This window comes from Protopterus annectens, chromosome 9.part0 (assembly GCF_019279795.1).
Source record: "Protopterus annectens isolate FY-2018-M chromosome 9.part0, PAN1.0, whole genome shotgun sequence".
Taxonomy (NCBI): domain Eukaryota; kingdom Metazoa; phylum Chordata; order Ceratodontiformes; family Protopteridae; genus Protopterus; species Protopterus annectens.
In genome coordinates this window covers 488,859,208-488,880,453 of record NC_056743.1, presented here as the reverse complement: position 1 = coordinate 488,880,453, position 21,246 = coordinate 488,859,208, and positions in this window count along the sequence as shown.

Here is a 21,246-nt window from a genome sequence, read left to right as displayed (position 1 = left end):
AACCTTATCCTTTTTCCTGCCTGGTTGGGTAAGCTGTTGGAATCTACCCATATGCCAGTAAAGGAGTGTGTTTGTTGAATATAGTACAGTTACTTAAGATCTACTTACCCAGAGCAGTAGATGTTCTTTGAGCACTCTGCTTTACTTGCAGTATCTAACTACCATTCCCATTTTTCTATATACATAGTTTGGTGTTGCAGGTGACACTGAGTTATACTCAGTGGCCTTTGTTGTCTGTGTGTTTGTATTTTTTGGTTTGGAACAGTAGGTATTCCTGAAGCTTGCATTTTCATCTTTTATTCCTGCTGGACTCTAGAAAACTGAAAAAGCCATATCTGTAGGTCTGAAAGGCTGTCCCTGTATAGCCAGGTATTGGTCCATCACATCAACAGACAGACAGTAGGAGGAGTTCTGAGCCTTGGTATATTACCAGAGGAAGGGTAGCAGGGCACCCATATGCTAGTAAAGCGGTTGTTTATATGCCTATCTACTTTTACAGGCAAGTAGGACTTGCTCAAGTGTAATTTTCAGTAGAAAACAATTCTAATCATCAGCCACCATTTACAAACAATTACAACTGCTTTCCTTATTAATCCTAATCCTTATTTTTACAAGTATATTTTCCATGTTTTTTAGGCAGCAAGCATCCCTTGAGTACATATTATGCAAAATGTTTCTAATATGTCTCAGAAATTTGCTTACTGCTTTGAAGTATGTGCTATTTATTTTAGAAATGTCTACGCAGTACCTTACAACTTCATCAGTTTCTACTAAATTTGTGGCACCTTGCTCACATATTATATTACAAACTGCATTCCCTTTGTATGTTTGAGACCCAGTAGTGTGAATCCAAAACAATGACAAATTAAGCTCAAGTGAAATGCAATCTACGTTTTAAATTGCTGTATCTCATAGAATACTTATCCTTACTGATGCATCAATCTCATAGATTGTATATAGTGGGAGTGGGATGCAGTCCCACAATGGTGGTGCAGCGGGGCCATGATAAAATACTGGGCCAGATTCAGGAAGGCTTACACGGAGTTCAAGAGTAGTGTAAGCCTCCGTGTAAGCCTCCTGATTCAGGAACAGCCCAAATCTCCGTGTAAGAGACAGCTAACACGTCTCTTACACGGACTGGGCGTGGAAATGCTCAATACCTCATTTGCAGCTCCAAGATATGCAAATGAGGTATTTGAGCAATCCACGGTTAAAACCAGTCCGTAACGGACGTGTTAGCTGCAGAAATGTACTCGGCTGACAACTGAGTACATTTCTGCAAAATTAAAAACGGAGCTATGTCAGCTCCAAATAAAGGGTGCATATGTTTCATTAAGCATGCCAATGGCCAAATATGTGGCCATTGGCATGAAAAAGTGTTGCAAAAATAAGTTTTATAACTTTTTTTTTTTCCACAGGATTTCTGGGTTTAACTGCAGCGCACACCCGCGCAAACGGGGTGCGCTACCTAAAACTAAAAACCGAAGCTTATAAGCCCACAATTGTGGGATTTATGTAGTACATTGAATGTCAATGGAGGGACTTGCAGACCAAAAACAATATGGCCTCCGTGTAGTGGTTGTCAAGGGGGGGAAGCTCCGTGTAAGACATGTAACTAGTCATTACTAGGCAATCCTATGTAAATGAGGGTTACAATACTGAATCACACTGCCACATAGGTAATGAGCACTTTCTGAGTAGTGTAAGACTTAGAGAAGGGGGAGGAACAGAGTAAGAGGTAGGTGACATCACAGGGGGGAAGGAGAGAAAGAAATGTACCAGATTGGAGGGCAATGTAAGGTAACAGATGACAGACAGACATCAGGGAGGGGGGTGTGTTTCAACAGAACACTAGGAAAGTCAAGAAATTGAGGGTATACGCTATCCCTACACTCAGAGTTTCTTGATATACGTGCATGCACACGTGTAAGGCAGGTTCAACATGTGGGAACGTGTTGCAAACTGTTTACAACGGTTTGCGTGGGTGTGCATGTGTGTAAGGCAGTGTGCGCGCGTTTTAGCATGAATCAGCCTAGCTAACACCGTGTAAGGATGTGTGCGCGCGTGTAACACCGTGTAAGGATGTGTACGCGTGTTTAAGTGACTGTAAGCGTGTTTAAGCTGGTGTGCACATTGCTCCCCCTCAGGAAACAGAGAGGAAACAGGAAACAACTAACCTACATGGAAACTGCCAGAAGCTACTACTAGAGTTAACTGGTGGAAACAATTAGAAGCAGGCAATTACACAGGCAGACTAGAAGCCCAACCCAGTACTTAAAACACAACAAAGAGCAGTGCAGGCTGTTTCTCACAAGAGATACTGCCAGAAACTAAGCTATCAGAATTGAAAACTGAAAAAAGCTGAACTCAGAGCAGAAATGCTAGGGGCTGCCATGGCTATTATAATCAGGCATAGGCGAATTGCTGAGGGTGGTGACAATGCAGACGCTGACAGACAACCCAGAGTGAGGAGAAGGAGAAGAGTATACAGGCCCAGGGTCACCTACCATGGGTTACATGAGCTGGAGACAGTAGAGCGCTACAGAGTGGACAGAGACCTTCTGCAGCAGATTGTTGAGCTGTGCAGGCCACATCTCACACACAGAACCAACAGAGGGGAACCCATCCCAGTAGAAACCAAGGTATGTGTTGGCCTAAGAATACTAGCAACAGGTACCTTCCAGAGACCAACTAGTGATATGATGGGGATATCACAGGCATCAGCCTCCAGAGTACTGCACCAGTTCCTGGATGCCATGTCACCACATGTCAGTGATCATATATATGTCCCTAATGACCGTGAGGTTGTGGCCAGCAATATGCGTCTCTTCCAGCAAATAGTGGGATACCCTGAGGTGCTGGGTGCAATAGACTGCACGCACATACGCATCAAAGCACCAGCCGGTGAGCGGGGTAGAGCCTACATTAACCGCAAGGGATACCCTCCATCAACTGCCAGGTCGTGTGTGATGCCCAGGGCATAATAATGAATGTGTGTGCTGGCTGCCCTGGGAGCTACCACGATTCCCACATCTGGCATCTGACGAGCTGTACCAATCATTTGCCAATGGGGACTTCCCACACGGACACCTAGTGGGGATGCAGGTTATGCACTTGAGCCGTGGCTGATGACACCCATCAGAAATGCACACACACCTGAACAGGAACGCCATAATGAGGCACATGCACAAACACGTAATATCATAGAGCGTGTGTTTGGGCTGCTCAAGTCACGGTTCCGTGTCTGGACACGCCTGGTGGAGCTTTGCAGTACACACCAACTACATGTACCCAAATGATCATGATATGTGCTATGCTACATAATATGATCCTATGGAAACAGCTGCAGCAGGACCAGCACAGGGCTGGGCCAAACATCCCCCCACCATTGCCAAGGCCACCACAGGCAGGGGGTGACTCGGAGGAGGAACAACCTGACCTTGTCCCAGTAGGCAGAAGGAGGCGTGCCCAGTATGCCCTGGCCTTGGCAAAGAGGCAACGCATAGCACATACGCTTGGTCAGTAGGAACACTGGGACTGATACCCGCTCTGACTCACTCATACAGTAACAGGGATGCCTAACATGACACAACCTGCTTCCAAACGTACAGGGAGTGTAGTATGTGTATCCGACAGAGGTGGCCCTGCAGCACCACCTGAGGCATGAATGCTATGTGTTAAGTAATGTAATATGTACAATATGCACACCTGAGGACCCCAACTAACATCCATATCCACGCATATGACCCTGCGGAAACAGCTGCACGTCATACAGTGATGTACATGTGCAAAAACATGGAACAAGATACAAAATGAGGGTGAATAGCAATAAATAGCATGGATAACCACACACCCATGTTTGTACCACAACAAGAAGCAACATGGAATAGCCATGGTCAAAAACCAATGGCTAAAACCGACTACTACTATATAGCTTGCTGCAGACCACTGTCCTAATAGCAGGAACTGCCCCAGGCCTATGTCCATAGGTTCATAGGTTCATACTAGGCTATCTGCCCTAGGGCATTAATAAGCCTAGCCCAGAGTTTTGTGGCTTCTGCCACCCTGCAAGTTGATGGATAATATGCCCATTATTTTGCTGTGCCTCTGTCAAGCAGTGATACTGAGGTTATCCCTGGGGTATACCTGCAATCTCCCATCCATTGGTCAAGATCTCACTTCAACAAAGCCAGTGAGGTGCTCAGCCTCACATGTACCAGGATGTTGTTCCACAGCATATGGACTCTCTGGGTGATGAATCTGTCCCTCCAGCACATCCTATTAATATCTGTGTTGAGGTTTAGGTCTCCTGCCCTTGTAGTTCTGATGGATGTAGAGGTCTTGAGGTGAAGCATGTTCATTAATTCTGGGTTGGACATAGCCTTGTATGTCAGGCACAGGTCACCTCTGAGCAGACAGTGTTTACTGAATACAGCTGGAATTCCTTCAGTCGGACAGCATAAGAAATATGTTTGAGACCCTTTCACCTCCTGTAGAGGAATTTGTGGGCCCATCCAATCTGAATGGGGCATTGTATGCAATCATTGGTCTGATGAGTGATGTGTACAGGGGAACAATGACCTCCCTTGATCTAGATGTGAATCACTGCATGATGAGGTGGCCAATGTAGAAGGCCTTCCAAACTACCCTGGCAATGTGAGTGTCAAACAAAAGGTCACTGTCAACCTGGGTGCCCAGGTCCCTGATAACCTACGTTGTGCTTAGAGGATTGCAACCTAGATGGGAAGTAGTGGTAACCTTGTTCTTCCTGAAGGGTATGGCTATGCATTGTTTAGTGTTTAATGTAAGGCCATGGCTGTGGCACCAGTTATCCGTGTCTATGAGACCCTTCTGAAGGATGTCTGTGTCAGATGGGTTTCCAACTATGCTTCCCAGTTTGCAGTCATCTTCAAACTTTGTCAGCCATAATCCTCCTGTGTTTGCTCATACTTCTAAAAAGTAGATACTGAACAAATGTGGGCCCAGGACTGAGCCCTGTGGGACACCACTTGTGACAGCTCTGGAGTGTGAACTGGCACCAGCAACTTTGACCCTGTGTGTTCCGTCACTTAGCCAGTTTGCAACCCATGCTGTGATGTATGGGTTCACAATTAAGCTGGTGATGTTTTCAATGATACCTGAGTGGGGTATTGTGTCGAAAGCCATTGCCAGGTCAAGGTAGGCTGTGTGGACTGCCTTGCCCACATCAATGGCCTGGGTGAGTGTTTTGAAAAAGTCAGCCAAGTTTAAAAGGCATGATCTGCCCTTGACAAAGCCAAACTGGATTGGATCCAATGTCTGCAAGTCCCCTATGTCTTCATTTAGAATTCCCATTATGATCCTCTCCATAGCTTAGCAGAACAGGCTTGTCAAGCTGATGGGTTGGTGGAGGCACCTCCTTTGTGAAGTGGGTCCACCATTGCTGTATGCCACTCCTTGGGAACATATCCTGAGATGAGGCTAAGATTAAACAGCTGCCCTAACTGCGGGTGTAATTACTCATTGAGTTCATGGAGCACACAACTGGGGACACCATCTGGTCCCATGGATAAAGTGTTTTCTGCCTTGGATTGAGCAGTTCCCACCCCAGCAGTGGAGATGTTTGGGGGGCTACAATCCTCTGGTGTACATACCCCTCCAGTTGGGGGGGGGGAGAAATCTGCACTGAACCTGTCAGCCAGTATGTTGCCAATGTCTGTAGGTGCAGTGATATCAACATCATTCTGAACTAAGTCTGAGCATATCTGGGAGTTCCTTCCAGGTTTCAAACATAGGTAAAAAAGGCCTCATGATTGTCCCTGGAGTCCTGAGTGGGTTTACTCTCAAAACATGCCTCGGATGATTGTATGGGGGAACCCAGTGTTTTACTCACAATGAGCAGGGGTGTCTTCCCCACGGATTACGCCTATCTCGTAGTAGCTCCTTCCTTGTGTTGTACAGCTTGTTTATGGCTAGGGTCCACCAGAATGGATGCTTGCCTGTGGTACAAAGAGTTTTTTTTTTTTGGGATTGCCTGATCCATGCAGTCCTGGAGGTGCTGGTAGAAGGCATTTCTAAGTGATACAGTGGCTTGGGTAATGGTGTCCGCTGGCCTGGGGGCCTTGAAAGAGACCACACCAGTCCTCAGAAATGTGAAGTCGGCATTTGAGAAGGTCTTCACTGTTTCTTTTCCCATCTGGGGTGTGGGTGGGATGTGGACTCCCACTGAGAGTAGTCCATGATCTGATCTCACCAATGATGGGTATACGTCTGGTGTTGAACAGTATGACCCCATGTTCGTGATGATGTGTTCTAGTATGTTGCCTCCACTTGAGGGGATTGGGACCAGTTGTTCCATGGCATTTCAGTGTATGAACTCTTGGAACCTTTGTGTTAGAGTGTTGTGGCATGATTAGTGATCCCAGTCTATATGTGGATAGTTGGAATCACCCAGTAGGATGGTGTTTGGAGATACATTTATCCCCTTCAGTGTTTGCAGGATAGCTGTGTGAGGTACCTGAGTTTGAGCGGGTGGCATGTAACATGCTACAAACTGCAGAGCAGTCTTGCCTACGGTCACTGGCACCTGGATGGTCTCAGATGCATCGTGTGTTGCCACCAACCATGAGGTGAGGGTGTCCTTGATGAATATGGACACCCACCATCCTTCTTGGTGTTGTTGGGATGCTGGTGCCGGAATGCATGATATGAGGTAACACCCGATAGTGCCGGGGTGCTGTCAGAAGCTGTGAACCAGGTTTCAGGCACAGCACAGACATCAATGTGCTACATACTGAGAAGGGCATAGAGTGTGTGCAGCTTGAGGTTGAGACCTTGGGCATTGAGCAGCATTACCCTTAGTGTCTTTCCTTTACTGTGTTCTAGGGTGGTAGGTGTAGAATCTGAATCTTGCATAAAAAAGGCACAATGGGGATGGCAAGAGCATCATCTGAAATCCGGAAGCCCAGGGTGACAGGTGCAAGCCGTCCCTTGCAAATCACCCTGGCCTGTCCAGCATGTCATCTCAGGCAGACAGACATTGGACCCCCTTAGAATGACACCATAGTCTAAGCAAAATACTACAGCTGATCATCTTGTCTCTGTTTATGTGGCATCATACTTGGTGAAGGTAGGATACTGCCAAGGTCAGGGTCATACCTGCCTGGCCTACATAATCAGAGGGATCCTCTATGTCTCTTTCCATGTAGTCCAGGGAGGTACATCTCAGGTCGTTCACACCAGCATGGATTATGACTGGGTCAGACCTGTACTTGCAGTTTAGTGACCTGAGTGCTTGCATTATGTGGTGGATTCCAGTGCCCGATAGGCAGCTTACTGTGACCTCCTCTGTACCTGATCTGGTGAGTGGTACATCAGTGTGTCTGACTATGGAGTCACCTATGACAAGTGTGTCTGGCATTGTGTTTGGCCTTAAGGGCTGTGACTGTTTGGCACACCGACTCTGTGGTCAATGTGTTGCATGTGCTGTGCCCTGTGGAGGCAGTTGTGTGAGTGTCTGCTGTGGTGGCCACTGCCATTCTGGTAGACTTCTGATCAGAGCCTGCGAGAGTGTCTCTGTGTGTCTATGTGTATGATCTTAAGTTGTGACAGTGCCATGTGAGACTGGATTAAAGATGTGTGTGTGGTTACCTTCACCTTCTCTCTGGTCTTGCTAGTCCTATGTTGAGAGAGCTCAGCCTCCACTTTGGCTATATAGTTGCATCTCTCACATGTATGTGTGTTTTATGGCAGAAGGAAAGGGTTGTCAGTGTACATGAGGCAAGTGTAACAGTGCCTCAATATTCCCAGGTTCACCAGCTGAGCAGGAGAGGACACTAGCAACTGATCCCTAGACATGCTAGAAGGAATAGACAAAACAATGTTGGAATACAGGGAGATATCAAGCCCCCCAAGCCACATCATACTGTTTGATTGACAATAGCTACACATACACCGGTGTTTCATAGTGTCATAGTGTACTACTAGGCTATCTGCCCTAGTGCATGTATAAGCCTAGCCATAGTGATGTGGCTATTGCCACCCCTTATAGTGGTAATAAGTGTACAGAATAGATTCTGAATATTGTGCCTCTGACTTAGTAGTGACACATTATGACCCCCTTACGTAATTGAATAACATGACTGTGTCTCTGTCTAGTCTGTGCCTCCGTCTCATATGCAGTTATCCAGATGTCTCCTGAAGAGAGTCAGTGAGGGACTCTGTCAAACATGAACTGGGATACTCTGCTAGAGTGTGAGATGCCTCTGAGTTATGACTCTGTCCCTCCAGCATGTCCTATACATGTATGTGCTGAGGTTCAAATACTCAGCTGTCATGGCTCTGGTGGATTTGGATTGCTTGCAGTGGAGCATGTCCACCAAATCCTGATTGGACATGGTCTTGTATGTCAGGCATAGGTCACCTGTAAGTATGCGGTATGACACTGAACAAAGCTGGACTTCCTCTATTCTGGAAGCATATGACATGTGTTGAAGAACCCTGATCTTCATGGTAGGTACTTTTCGGGTGCAAAGGTGCAAAAGGCAGGATCTGCCCTGTACAAAGCTGAACTAGGTGGGAACAAGGGTCCGTGAGGTCAGTAATGTGTCTGTGTAAGAGCTCCATGACTCCTCCCATATCTTTGCAGACAAGGCTGGTTAAGCTTGTGTGGTGGTAGTTGCCATGGTCTGTGGAGGCATCTCCTTTGTGGAGTGGGACCACTGTTGCCATATGCCAGTGTTCAGGTACATATCCTGTAGCAAGACTAAGGTTAAATAGCAGTTGTATATATGGGTCCAGCCCTTCTGGAGTTCACATAGCATGCAACTGGAGATACCAGCAGGTCCCATGGATGCTGTGTACTTGTCTTTGCTGAGTGTGGCTCTCACATGGACATCCAAGATGACAGTGAGGTTACATACAGCAGTGATAACTATCTTGTTTTGGGGGTGAGGGAGGGGTAAATCGCACTGAAGCTGTCCGCCGAATGTTGCCAATATCTGTCAGGTCACTGAATATATGTTGTTGTGTACCAACTCTGAGCATATCCGAGGGTTCACAACCAGGTGTCTGACATAACTGAAGAAAGCAGTGTGGTTACCTTCATTGTCTTTGGTGATTTATGTCCCCAAGTTGGCCTTGCATGTCTTTATGAGATAATGTAGCTTTCTACTAGTGCTGATCACAGCTGTCTTCCCTTTTGGAGATGTAGCTCTGTCTTGCATTAGTAACCCTCATCTGTCATACAGTTTGTTTATGGTTGGGGTCCACCAGACAGGACACTTTCCCTTTGTGGAGAGGGTCCTGTTTTCAGTTGTGATTGTATGGTCCATGCTGTCTGACATCTAGCTAAGGGGAGGTCATTCTGGTTCTGCAGTTATCTTTCATCAGCATTAGAAATGACCACAACAGCCCCTGTGGGGTGTACCTCATGCACACACCTGTAAAGTCCACAACAGTACCTTACCAGGAGTATGACAGAGCTGGAACACATGTAATGTGTAGTCTGATTAAACAGAGTGCAGCTCCACACACTGCCATGCTGTCCACCCAGATGCAAGCTGTGCCTGATGTAGAAAGCCATGTCCAAGCTGGAATCAATGCACATGCTGCACCTTGTACAATCTGAATGGCAGGGAGCTATGTACATGAGGGACCTGAACCCCAGCACTGACATATATAGGGCAGGCTGTACTGCATTATCCAAAACACAGAAGCCACCCCCACACATGAGTAAACTACCAGTACAGGTTGTCCATAGAGACACTGGTTGAGTCCCCTCAACAGGAATCCTAATGAGTGGATGGGAGATGGGAGGTTTACCCTGGGTATCAATGTTATGTCACAGGTAGACAGAGGCACAGTATACTAAACAAGACATATGACATGGCAAACGCTTACAATGTGTTGATGGACAAACACATTCTCCGACTAGCATTAGGTCAAGATACCTCTTGAACACAACCAGCAAGGTGCTCTGCCTCAAATGGACCAGGATTGTATTCCACAGCATAGGGAGTCTCCGAGTGATAACTCCATCCCTCCAACATGTCCAACATACATCCCTGCTAAGGTGTAAGTCACCTGCACTAGTGGTTCAGGTGGATCTTCTGAGTCTGAGGTGGAGCATGTCCATTAATCTCTGTTTGGACATGGCCTCGCATGTCAGGCACATGTCACCTCTGAGCAGACGGCATGTGAGTGAATAGAGTGCGAGTGTCTTCAATCTGGCAGCATATGACAGCTGTTGGGGTTCCTTGATCCTTTAGGTGGGGGACAGTCAGGGTGTGTCCAATTGCTGCAGATGTTGGGTGAGATACAGCCAGAATAGGGCATTCGACTCGATCACCGGTCTGATAAGTGAAGAGTACAGGGGAACAATGACCCACTAGATCTGGATGTGAATCCCATCCTGATCAGGTGGGCAATGTAGAAGGTCTTCCTAGCCACTTTAGCAATGTGAGTCTCAGAAGAACGGCGACTGTCAACCTGGGTCCCCAGGTCCATGATAACCTCCTCTGTGCTTAGAGGATTGCCACCTATATGGTAGCTTGGGGTCACCTTGCTTTTCCTGAAGGGTATGTCTACACATGTTGTGCACTTTGACTTCAGGCCATGGCCCTGGCACCAGCTATCAGTTACTGTGAGTCCCTTCTGAAGGATATCTGTGTGTGATGCACTGTCCACTATGGTGCCCAGTGTGCAGTCATCTGCTAACATTGTCATCCAAAGTCCTCCCATGTTGGCCTGTACTTCTGGGAAGTACATGACAAACAATGGGGCCAAGGACTGAGCCCTGTGTGACACCACCTGTGACCAGCCTGGAGTCTAACATAGTGCCAGCAACTCTAACCCTGTGGGTCCTGTCCTTAAGCCAGTTTGCAACCCATCTTGTGACATATGGGTTTACATTTCAGTTGTTAGGGTTTTCCACAATACCTGAGTGGGGTATTGTGTTGAAAGTGTTTGCAAGGCCAAGGTAGGCTGTATGGACTGCCTTTCCCCAACAATGGCCTAAGTGACCAATTTGAAGATGTCAACCCAGTACAAAAGGCATGATCTGCCCCTGACCAAGCCAAAATGGGATGGGTACAATGTCTGCATGTCCCCTATATCTTTGTTTATGAGCTCAATTATGATCCTCTCCATAGATTTGCAGACTACACTTGTTAAGCTTATGGGGCAGCAATTAACAGGGTCTGTAGAGGCACTGCCTTTGTGCAGATGTGCACAACTGGACCCTAACCAGGCTGTTGTGCACACTATGGAAATGTAAAGCAGTGATAGGACTAAAGCCCAGGATACTGACCACCACAGTGAAAGTACTGAAACACTACACTAGACAGTGCTACAGTGTTAGGTCAGTATGAACGGATGTTGACAATTGTGTGCAAAGTATCCCATGCAAAACCTGCAGGCACAGTATACTCCCTGTTTTGTTCACACAAAAAGCATTTGGACAGTAACTACACAACATGGCACAGAACACACAACCATAAACTGGAGGTATTTGTTGAAGGTCACACTCATCCACAAATGTGATGGGCTGCAGAGTTCAACATATGTAAAGCCCACACTGGGCATGCTCACACACTTAGATAAATGAGACATCTTTCACACAACATGCCATGGGAAGGCTGAACTGGGCATGCTCACACACTTGGTCCAAATGTTACCCCTAGCAAATGTGAAAACACACCAGAGGATGCTCATCCCCTTTCTAGACACTGATCATGTAAGCACCCTATAAGTATATTGGAGAAAAGGATTCTCTCAGTAATCCGAATAGCGCCGTGCTAATGTCCGTCTGTAGTGTCATAACAGTTAGGTAGGGGTTTGAATCCAGCAGGTGGCAAGTGTGTGTGAAGGGGTAAGTGTGTGTGTGTGTATGAAAGAAACATCCCTTTTGGCAACTGGGAAAACACACCACAGGATGATCATTCCACTTTCTAAACTCTGATGATGTCAGCACCCTATAAGTATATCAGGGGAAAGGAAATCCCCAGTAATGCGAATAGCATGCTGTGCTAATGCGTCCGTCTCTAGTGTCATAACATAGTTAGGTAGGGGTTTGAATCCAGCAGGTGGCAAGTGTGTGTGAAGGGGGTAAGTGTGTGTGTATGAAAGAAACATCCCTTTTGGCAACTGGGAAAACACACCACAGGATGATCATTCCACTTTCTAAACTCTGATGATGTCAGCACCCTATAAGTATATCAGGGGAAATGAAATCCCCCAGTAATGCGAATAGCGCACTGTGCTAATGCGTCCGTCTCTAGTGTCATAACATAGTAAGGTAGGGGGTTTGAATCCAGCAGGTGGCAAGTGTGTGTGAAGGGGGGTAAGTGTGTGTGTAAGTGTGTATGAAAGAAACATCCCTTTTGGCAACTGGGAAAACACACCACAGGATGATCATTCCACTTTCTAAACTCTGATGATGTCAGCACCCTATAAGTATATCAGGGGAAAAGAAATCCCCCAGTAATGCGAATAGCGCACTGTGCTAATGCGTCCGTCTCTAGTGTCTTAACATAGTTAGGTAGGGGTTTGAATCCAGCAGGTGGCAAGTGTGTGTGAAGGGGGGTAAGTGTGTATGATTGATATATCCCTTTTGGCAACTGGGAAAACACACTACAGGATGCACATACCCCTTTCTAAACGATATCACAATTATGTATGGCTTTTGATTACAGACATGCCATGTGTGTTGTGCACACACAGAATGCCCATGTGTGTGGGTTGTCCTCACAATAATGCATGACATTGATTACACCGGTTATGGCAATGAACACATGATGTATGTGTGTGCCAAATACACATATGTACCTGTGACTTTCAATAGTTACCATGTGTGATGCCTGCCACATGTGAATACATGGTATTTGCACAGGGTAACATTATGACCGTGGTCTTCTGTGCAGGTGCTGCATGTGGGATGTGTATATACAGTGTGAGATGTAGATGCTATCAGCCTAGTAGTGAGGGATGCACACCTGGTCTGGGGCATAAAGTCTACATGTTGTTGATGTACAGGAGCTGCATGTTCTCACCTGTTGTGGGAGTGGTAAGACAGTATTCCATAGCAATGCAGTGACTGCATGCTAAGAACCATTCAGCTAGGGTGTTGTAGCTACACTTATTCATTAGCATTCAGTAATTTGTCGGAATCCCTGGTGAGGGTCTGATGCCAACCAAGGTCAGGGGTCTACCAGCCTGTGTCACTTGCTCAGTGATCCCTTCCATGTTCCCTATCATGTATCCCAGTGAGCGACATCCCACATCAGCTGTGGTGGCATGGACAATGACTGAGTCATATGTGTCCATGCATCTGACTGACTTGTATGTTGTTGTTACAGTTTGGCCATGTGTTTCCATCTCATACATGTGATGTACATCAATGGGTAGGGGATAGGGTTGACTGTGTACATGTGGCAGCTGTGACATTACTACATGACACACATATTCCACAACTGTACCATAGAGGTGACTGACAACTGACCTAGCACATGCTACCGGAGTATTGAGATTACATTGGTGATTGACAGCACATAGGGCCAATGGTGAAAAAGAGACATAGGTCCATAGGTTCGTACAGGGATATCTGCCCAGGGCATGTATCCACCTAGCCAGAATGTGTGTGCCTTTCAACATGCATTGTGAATCTGTCTTGCTATGCCCTTTTCCAAGGTTAGTATACTGTGCCTCTTTCTCACAGTGACACATAAGTGATACCCAGGGTAACCCTACAATGTCACATCCAGTCATTAATATCGCTCTTGAAGATAGTCACTGAGTCAGTCTGCCTAACCTCTATTGGGATAATAATCAGGAATGAAGGGAGCCTCTGAGTTGTGAATGTGCCCCTCCACCATGTCCTATGTATATCACACCTGAGGTTCAAGTATTTCCAGCGTGTATCCTGGTGGGATCTGGATATTCTGAGATGCAGCATGGCCATTAAGTGAGGGTATGACCTGGCCTTCTGTGTCAGGCACAGATTGCCTATGAAGAGGCAGTATGTCACTGAGTAGAGCTGCTGCTACTTTAACCAGTCAGTATGTGGCATCTGTTTGAGCACTTTGATCCCCTTGTCGAGGTACATATGTGGTAGCTCCAGTTGCTGCAGGTGTCTGGTAAGGTGCATGCCGACAGGTTCATCATAGTCAATTATGGGCATGATGAGGGATGAGTAAAGGGGCACAATGTCCTCCGCTGGCCTACATGTGGATCCCATGATGATGTGGCCCATATAACATGCTTACCTAACCACTTTGTCCATGTTGTTGTCAAATGGTAGAATGCTATCAACCTGCATACCCCAAGGTCCATAATTCCTTGGTCTGCACTTACTGGATTAACACATATGTGGTACGTTGTGGTCACTTAGTGTTTGACAAAGGGATGACTATACTCTTTCTGTCATTCACGTTGAGGCCATGGCTGTGGCACAAGTCGTGTGTTTGCAAGAGTGCCCTTTGGAGGATGCGTGTGTTAGCTGGTGAGTTGATTATGGTGTTCGGTCTGCAGTCACCTGCGACTTGCTGAGCCACAGTACTTCCATGTTGGCCTGTACCTATGACAAATATATAATGAACATGACAGCTCCTAGGGCTGTGCCTTGTGGGACACCACTTGTACCAGGTTGGAGGCTGACATGGCTCCAGCAATTCTACCATGTGTGTTCTGCCCTTGAGCCACTGTGCAATACCCATAGTGACATAGGGGTTAATATGTACACTGGTGAGCTTCCCTAGAATGCACAAGTGGGGTATTGTATCCAAGGCTTATGCAAGGTCCAGGTAGGCTGTGTGGACCTCCTACCCCTTGACAGTGGCCTTGGTGACTGTTTCAAAGAAATCAAACAGGTTTGATAGGCAGGATTTGCCATTGACAAAGCCAAACTGTGTATGGTGACATGTCTGTAGGTCCACAATATCTAGATATGTGAGGTTCATGATGATCCTTGCCATAGCTTTGCAGACAAAGCTAGTCAGACATATGGGGTAGTAGTGTCCAGGATCCGTGATGGCACCACCTGAATGTTGAGGGACCACTGTTGCTGTATGCCACTCTCTGGCCACATATCGTGTATTAAGGCTGGGATTGAACAGTGGTGTTATGTCTGGGTGTAGCTCTTCTTGTGGTTCATGTAGGACACAGCCTGGGACACTGTCTGGTCCCATTGATGCAGTGTTTATTGCTTTGGGAAGGGCATCTCTTACCTGAGCATCTGTGATGTCAGGGGGGGAAGCACTGTGCTGCGAGACATATTTGCCCTTTTGGTGTGGTGGGGAGAGAAGGCAGCATTGAACCTGTCCACTAAGATGATGGCAATGTCTGTGTGTTTTATATTTTGTGTGACATATTGGATTACCTCTGAGCATATCTGGGTAGTACCACCCAGGTTACTAACATAACTACAGGCAGCCTTGTGATTATCCTCAGTGGCTTGTGGAATCCTCTCTCAAAGATGGCCTTAGACAATCATATGGGTGCCTGTAGTTGTCTTCCAATACTCATCAGTGGTGCCTTCACATTTTGGGAGGTTGTTGTATCATGTAGTGGCGTCATCCTTCTATTGTATAGTGTGTTTATGGCTGGTGTTCCGCGCTCAGGACATCTGCCTTTGGAGAATTGGGTCATGCTTTCATATGTGGCTTCATGATCCATGCATTCCTGAATGTGTCCACAGAATGCCTCTATACAGGTATCTGCAGTCTGGTCCATATTTTCAACAGGCCTTGGGCCTTTGAAGGTTTCCACATCATTTATGAGGGGTGTGCACTTGCTTGACATGAGCTGTTGACAGACGTGCCGCCTCCAGACAGAGCAAGGTGAGGGTCACAGTCAGCTACCTGTTGGGTGATAGAATGTGCCACATAACACAGGCACACAGGTCACTCCACAGCAAGTACAGCTATGAGGCAGACATTGTCCATGCTGGTGCAAACAACCTGAGACGCACCTCCCTGGACCACATGGAAAGAGACACAGAGGAGCTCTTACAGCACCCTCTCAAACTCAGGACTCCCACACAGCCTTCATGCTGACACAGGAGAGTTTAGATTACTCTGCAAACACCATCATACTGGGTCATGCCAGCTACCCAAACATAGACTGTGAACATTACACAAGCCACAATACCCAAGCTCTAAGGTTCCCATTGATCAGACATTCTTTGGCTATGGAACAGGTAACCAACCTTCCCACAAGAGGGGCAGATATACTAGAGCTGATCTTTACAAACATGAGTACAAACTGCTCACCACTGGGAGTATATCCCTCATTGTTGCAATCAAACCATATACTAATCACACTGGAGTTCTGGATCCCCACATATGCAAACCTCCAACACATCGATGTGTGTGTGTGGGAAATGTCCCTATTAGCAACTGTGACAGTATCGCACAGGATGCAGATCCCCCTTTTGAAACACTGATGATGTCAGGACTGTATAACTATATCACCTGTAGTAAAGTCCTCCAGTAATTTGCATAGCGCGCTCTGCTAATGCGCCTTTCTTCAGTGTCATAACGTAGTTAGGTAGGGGTTTGAATCCTGCAAAGGGAATGAATGTGTGTTAGTATGAGTGTGGTTTATGTGTGTGCACTATGCTGGGAGGGTTAACTGCTTTTGCCAACTGGGAGAACACACTACAGGGTGCACATCCCTCCTCCTACACACAGATGATGTCAGCACCTCTAAGTACAGCATTAGTAAAGATTTCTCCAACTACTGCAAATAGCACACTCTGCTAATGTGTCTGTTTCTACTGTCATTGCACAGTTAGGTATGGGTTTGAATCTTGCAAATGGAAAGTATGTGTTTTACTGTTGGTGGGGTTAGTGTGTGTGCACAATGATGGGGTGGGATGTGGCTTTTGCCACATGGGGCTATGCACTGCAGGGTGGTCATTACCCTTAACAAGCAGTGATGTTGATAGCACCCTATACAAACAAAACTACAAAACAGAAGGTGGTGGTACTGATAACACATGTAAGGTAACACTTCTTCAAGTAATGTCCTGTCCACAAAACGGAGTAGGATAATCAAACAATTCTTTTATTCTATACAGACAACATGACAACAGACAACTAACTGCCAGTACTCAGTATAGTGTTACATGCTACTGTAACACGCACATGTACCCGAATATACCTAGATAGTGTTCTGAAGCCTGAATGTGGCAAGTGTGTGGATGTGGGATGTGTCTGTGTGTGCATTTCCGTATGGGAAACATGTTTGATGTGGCAATCAGGGTACTACAGTACCTGATGCACATTACATCTTTCAACTGATGAGGTTGCCTGCACCCTGTGAGTACAGGTAGAGAAGGGGATGCCAGTAGTAAACAACATAGTGCACTTCTCAAATGTGTACCTGTCATGTATCAACAGCTACTCATGTAGGGTGATAAATAATGGGAATGGCAGGTGAGCGTGTGCATGTGTGTGGGTAGCAGGGTGTGTATGAATGCATGTGTGACAGAACAGATACATGTAGCTGAATCTACATAACAGCACAAGATGCGCATTGCCATAGTCAATGTTAGCATGTGATGGTGTGCAGCTGGTACACTTTGTTAAGTAGTATGGGTGCAGATAACAATTGAGGACATTCATACAGTTACTGCAGCAGGACTGCTGGGATATACACACAATTATACTGCAACAGTCAACAGTTACCAACATGTTACTACTTATACACATCTAAGTAGTCACCCTGTGCATCAGCAACGTGTTTACCTTTACCTGCACTGATGTTGTAGTATGCAGGAGGTGGCACAGTGTCATCATATGCACAGGGTGTGGGTTAGGTATGCCCAAGCCGCCACTGGTAACACCAATTGACATGTGTGTGTATGTGTGTTTGTGAGGGGCAGCAGTACAGGGTGGACCGTTGTTGGTGCAGTGTGTGTGTGTATGTGTTTGCCCTAGGTGTTAGGTTTCTGCATGTGTGTAAGCATGCACACAGTCCCACATAATGGCTGCCATGTACAGGGTTTTGTGGACAGCCACAGACTGCACCTGTCAGGTCATCCAGATCAGTGTCTGTGGGCACGGACACGGTACCTGTGCCTGGCAGGGTGCTACGGGCGTATCCGTACTAACCCAGACTGGGTACTGTCATCGGAAGCAGGGGTGTGTTGACTGGACACAGTTCCCTGTTGGGACTGTCCAGAGCCACGTGCACGTGGTCTCCTGGGGCGTCTGGATGACAGCACAGACCCAGCATTGCTGGGGCTGGTGCTGGCACTTGAGGCGCGCGAGTGGGCCTGTTGTCGTCCGCGGACACTGCCAGCTGGTGCTCTTGCTGGCATACGGCCACGTCGCAAACGTACACCATTGCCCTGGCCCATGGACATCTGGTTGTGGAGCAGCTGTTCTATGCCCCCACAACGTCTGTCAACGACATCTGTGAAGTTACGGATAGCATTCGCAACATCACGCATGCCGTCTGTCATGGCTGTGCGACATGCTCTCAGCTCCCTCAGACCCTGTCTGGTGTACCTTTCCATACATGCCTGTGCCTGCATGACAGTTCTAAACATAGTGGAGGTTGACATACCTCCTTGGGCACGTCAGCCAGAGGCAGTACGGCCACGGATGCCCCCACGAGAACCCATGGGCGACTGTCTGCGTGGTACCATTGGAGGCCCCTGCTCATGGCTGCCTTGTGGGGATGTATGTACCACAGGTACCACATTACCCTGATCTATGCCCACTGCTGACTGTCCATCACCTAGGGACAATGGTGACAAAGGATGTAACGGCAGGATGACTGTGCGCATTGACGGGGTTGAAAGCTGTGTACTGTCAATTGGCTGACCAATGGCGGACCCAGACACACCTTCCTGCACCATTACAGACATTTCATCATCATCAGTACCTGGGGCACAAGATTCAGGTTCCCTGCTGCAGGTCACCAGAGCAGCACCAGAACCTACGGGAGGAAAACATGGAACACAGATTACAGTCTCAATACATATTTGACAGAGATGCACTTCAATACTAATGCACACATTCAGAAATGGACACATGCACTCATGGACACTAACACACATGCACACTTGGGCACAGGCACACTTGCACACATGCACACCCCACAGTAAACACACACATCAGTACCGTGTTACACTACTCAATTTACTACCTGTCAATTACAGTTATTGTGAACACAGTCACCAGCATGTCTACTACAGAGTTACACTACTCTTCCTAGTTTTATAAATTGTTTTACGGATAATGTTAAAAAGACTCACCAGCATGTATGGCCTGCCTCATTGCTAGATGGGAGGGACCTGGAAGTGTGAAGAGAGTAATGTCAGTGGGCACATGTGTGCCATTCGTTTTGCACATGATACAGTACAGTAGTACACTAGTTCCCTTATACACATCAGCTGCACATCATGTCTGTATATATATCATGATGACAGATACATACCACATGCACACCTTATGCGTGCATGAAGTAACAGCGTACAGAACAGTCATATGTACATACCAGGAGTTAACTCTAATCTCACCCTTACCTCTCTTCAAACGTCAACTCAAACTGTACTTCCAAAACCACTGGCTTTGTTCTTCTTGGAGTCCAGGCTAACGTCCCTCTCCCTACCCTCTCTTCACCTTTAACCCCTCATTGTGCATAGAAACTAGCTTCTACCCTGTTTCTTTCACCTTGATGTCCTTCTATGCTCTGACCTACTTCTCCCATCCCTCCCACCTCCTCTTGACTGTCTTCCTTCTTTTCCTCACTTCCCTTCTTGACTCCTGCCTCTTCCATATCATTGTATCTGTCATACTCCTTCTACTTCCTTACCCTTCTGAGCCCTAACTATTATGTATATGGCTTTTGCCTTATTGCATAACCATTATGCTTTAGGTAGGATTGCTTTGAAACCAACGGTACATTGTGTATGACTCTAAACTGTTTGACTTCCTTACATGTATGTTGATTTAATTAACAGGCTGGTGTACAATTCTATTATGTTGGCTGTCTGTATTAACAACTTGTCTGTCTGCCTTTATTACGTTATGTGTGGAGCTTTTCTCCACAGGCCTCTACTGAAAATGAACTTATATCCAGCTAGACTATCTGGGTCAACAAATGTAAAAGTAATAACAATAAATGAATATGGCATCTTACCTGCACGCTCGCTGTCTTGCTGCTGTGTGGATCCAACCTCCATCAGGATGCATGATTGTTGCTGTTGTTCTGGGGCTGGATCCACAACACTTAGCAGTAGCCCCTCCTGTCTGGTGAGGGGGGGGGATGTGTGGCCACCCCCCCACCTGTGGCAACCTGTTGCCTGTGGATATCTGCAGCACGCTGGCGGACATTTCTTATCAAATCACTGCAGTGATGTCTCACCTGCTCATATGTCCTATCATGCATGCCAACATCATTTATCCTGCTAACGAGGTTTTGCCACAGTGCAGACCTCTCCTGCTGATTCTGGGTGGTGCGTGAGAACAGGATGGCATAGTCACGCACCAGGCTCTGGTGGATCACGTCATCCTCTGCAGCAGAGTAGGCAGGATTCCTTTTCGGTGCCATGTCTATCTGGAAAGGTACACAAACAGGTTATCAGCATAGTATCTCAACAATACATGGTACACATTCTATACAGGGAGTGTTAACTTCTACTTATTACTGCTTGGTTAAAACTTGATTACAGTGTAGCTATCATTCTATGTCATTTGTACTAAGTACTTGGCCTTCAGACCAGTTGTTTTACATTAGGGAGGTTGGTGGCAAGCACTGTGGTGGCAGGACACATATCTTTCATCCATTGAAGTTGGGAACTGCTGATTGTGGGCCCAGTGTACAAGTGTATTACTTCTGGTATGGGCAGTTGGCCTTCAGGCCAGTTATTTAACATTAACGAGGTTTGTGGTCTGCACTCGTGTGTGACAATAGGCTGTACTCTGCCATTCATAGCTGGGGACATCTGGTTTCAGGTTTATAGTGCCTGCATATCTGAGCTGTATCTTACTGACATTGCTACACCTTGTTTGTTGTAGCAAACACTACATCCAGGCCTCCTGGATCTACCTTTGTTTATATGCTTGTTATCTGTTAGCTTGTTATTTCACTGGTATGCTACTTCCACATAGTACACATCTTCTCAACACATCTGTGACTCACTACTGATATCTGCATTGCTTACTGTACGCATTTCCATGTTACACATGACAGCAAGTGACTGCTTGTCATTGTTGCATTTACTTAATTGTGACACATTGCACTTAGGTTACCTGGCAT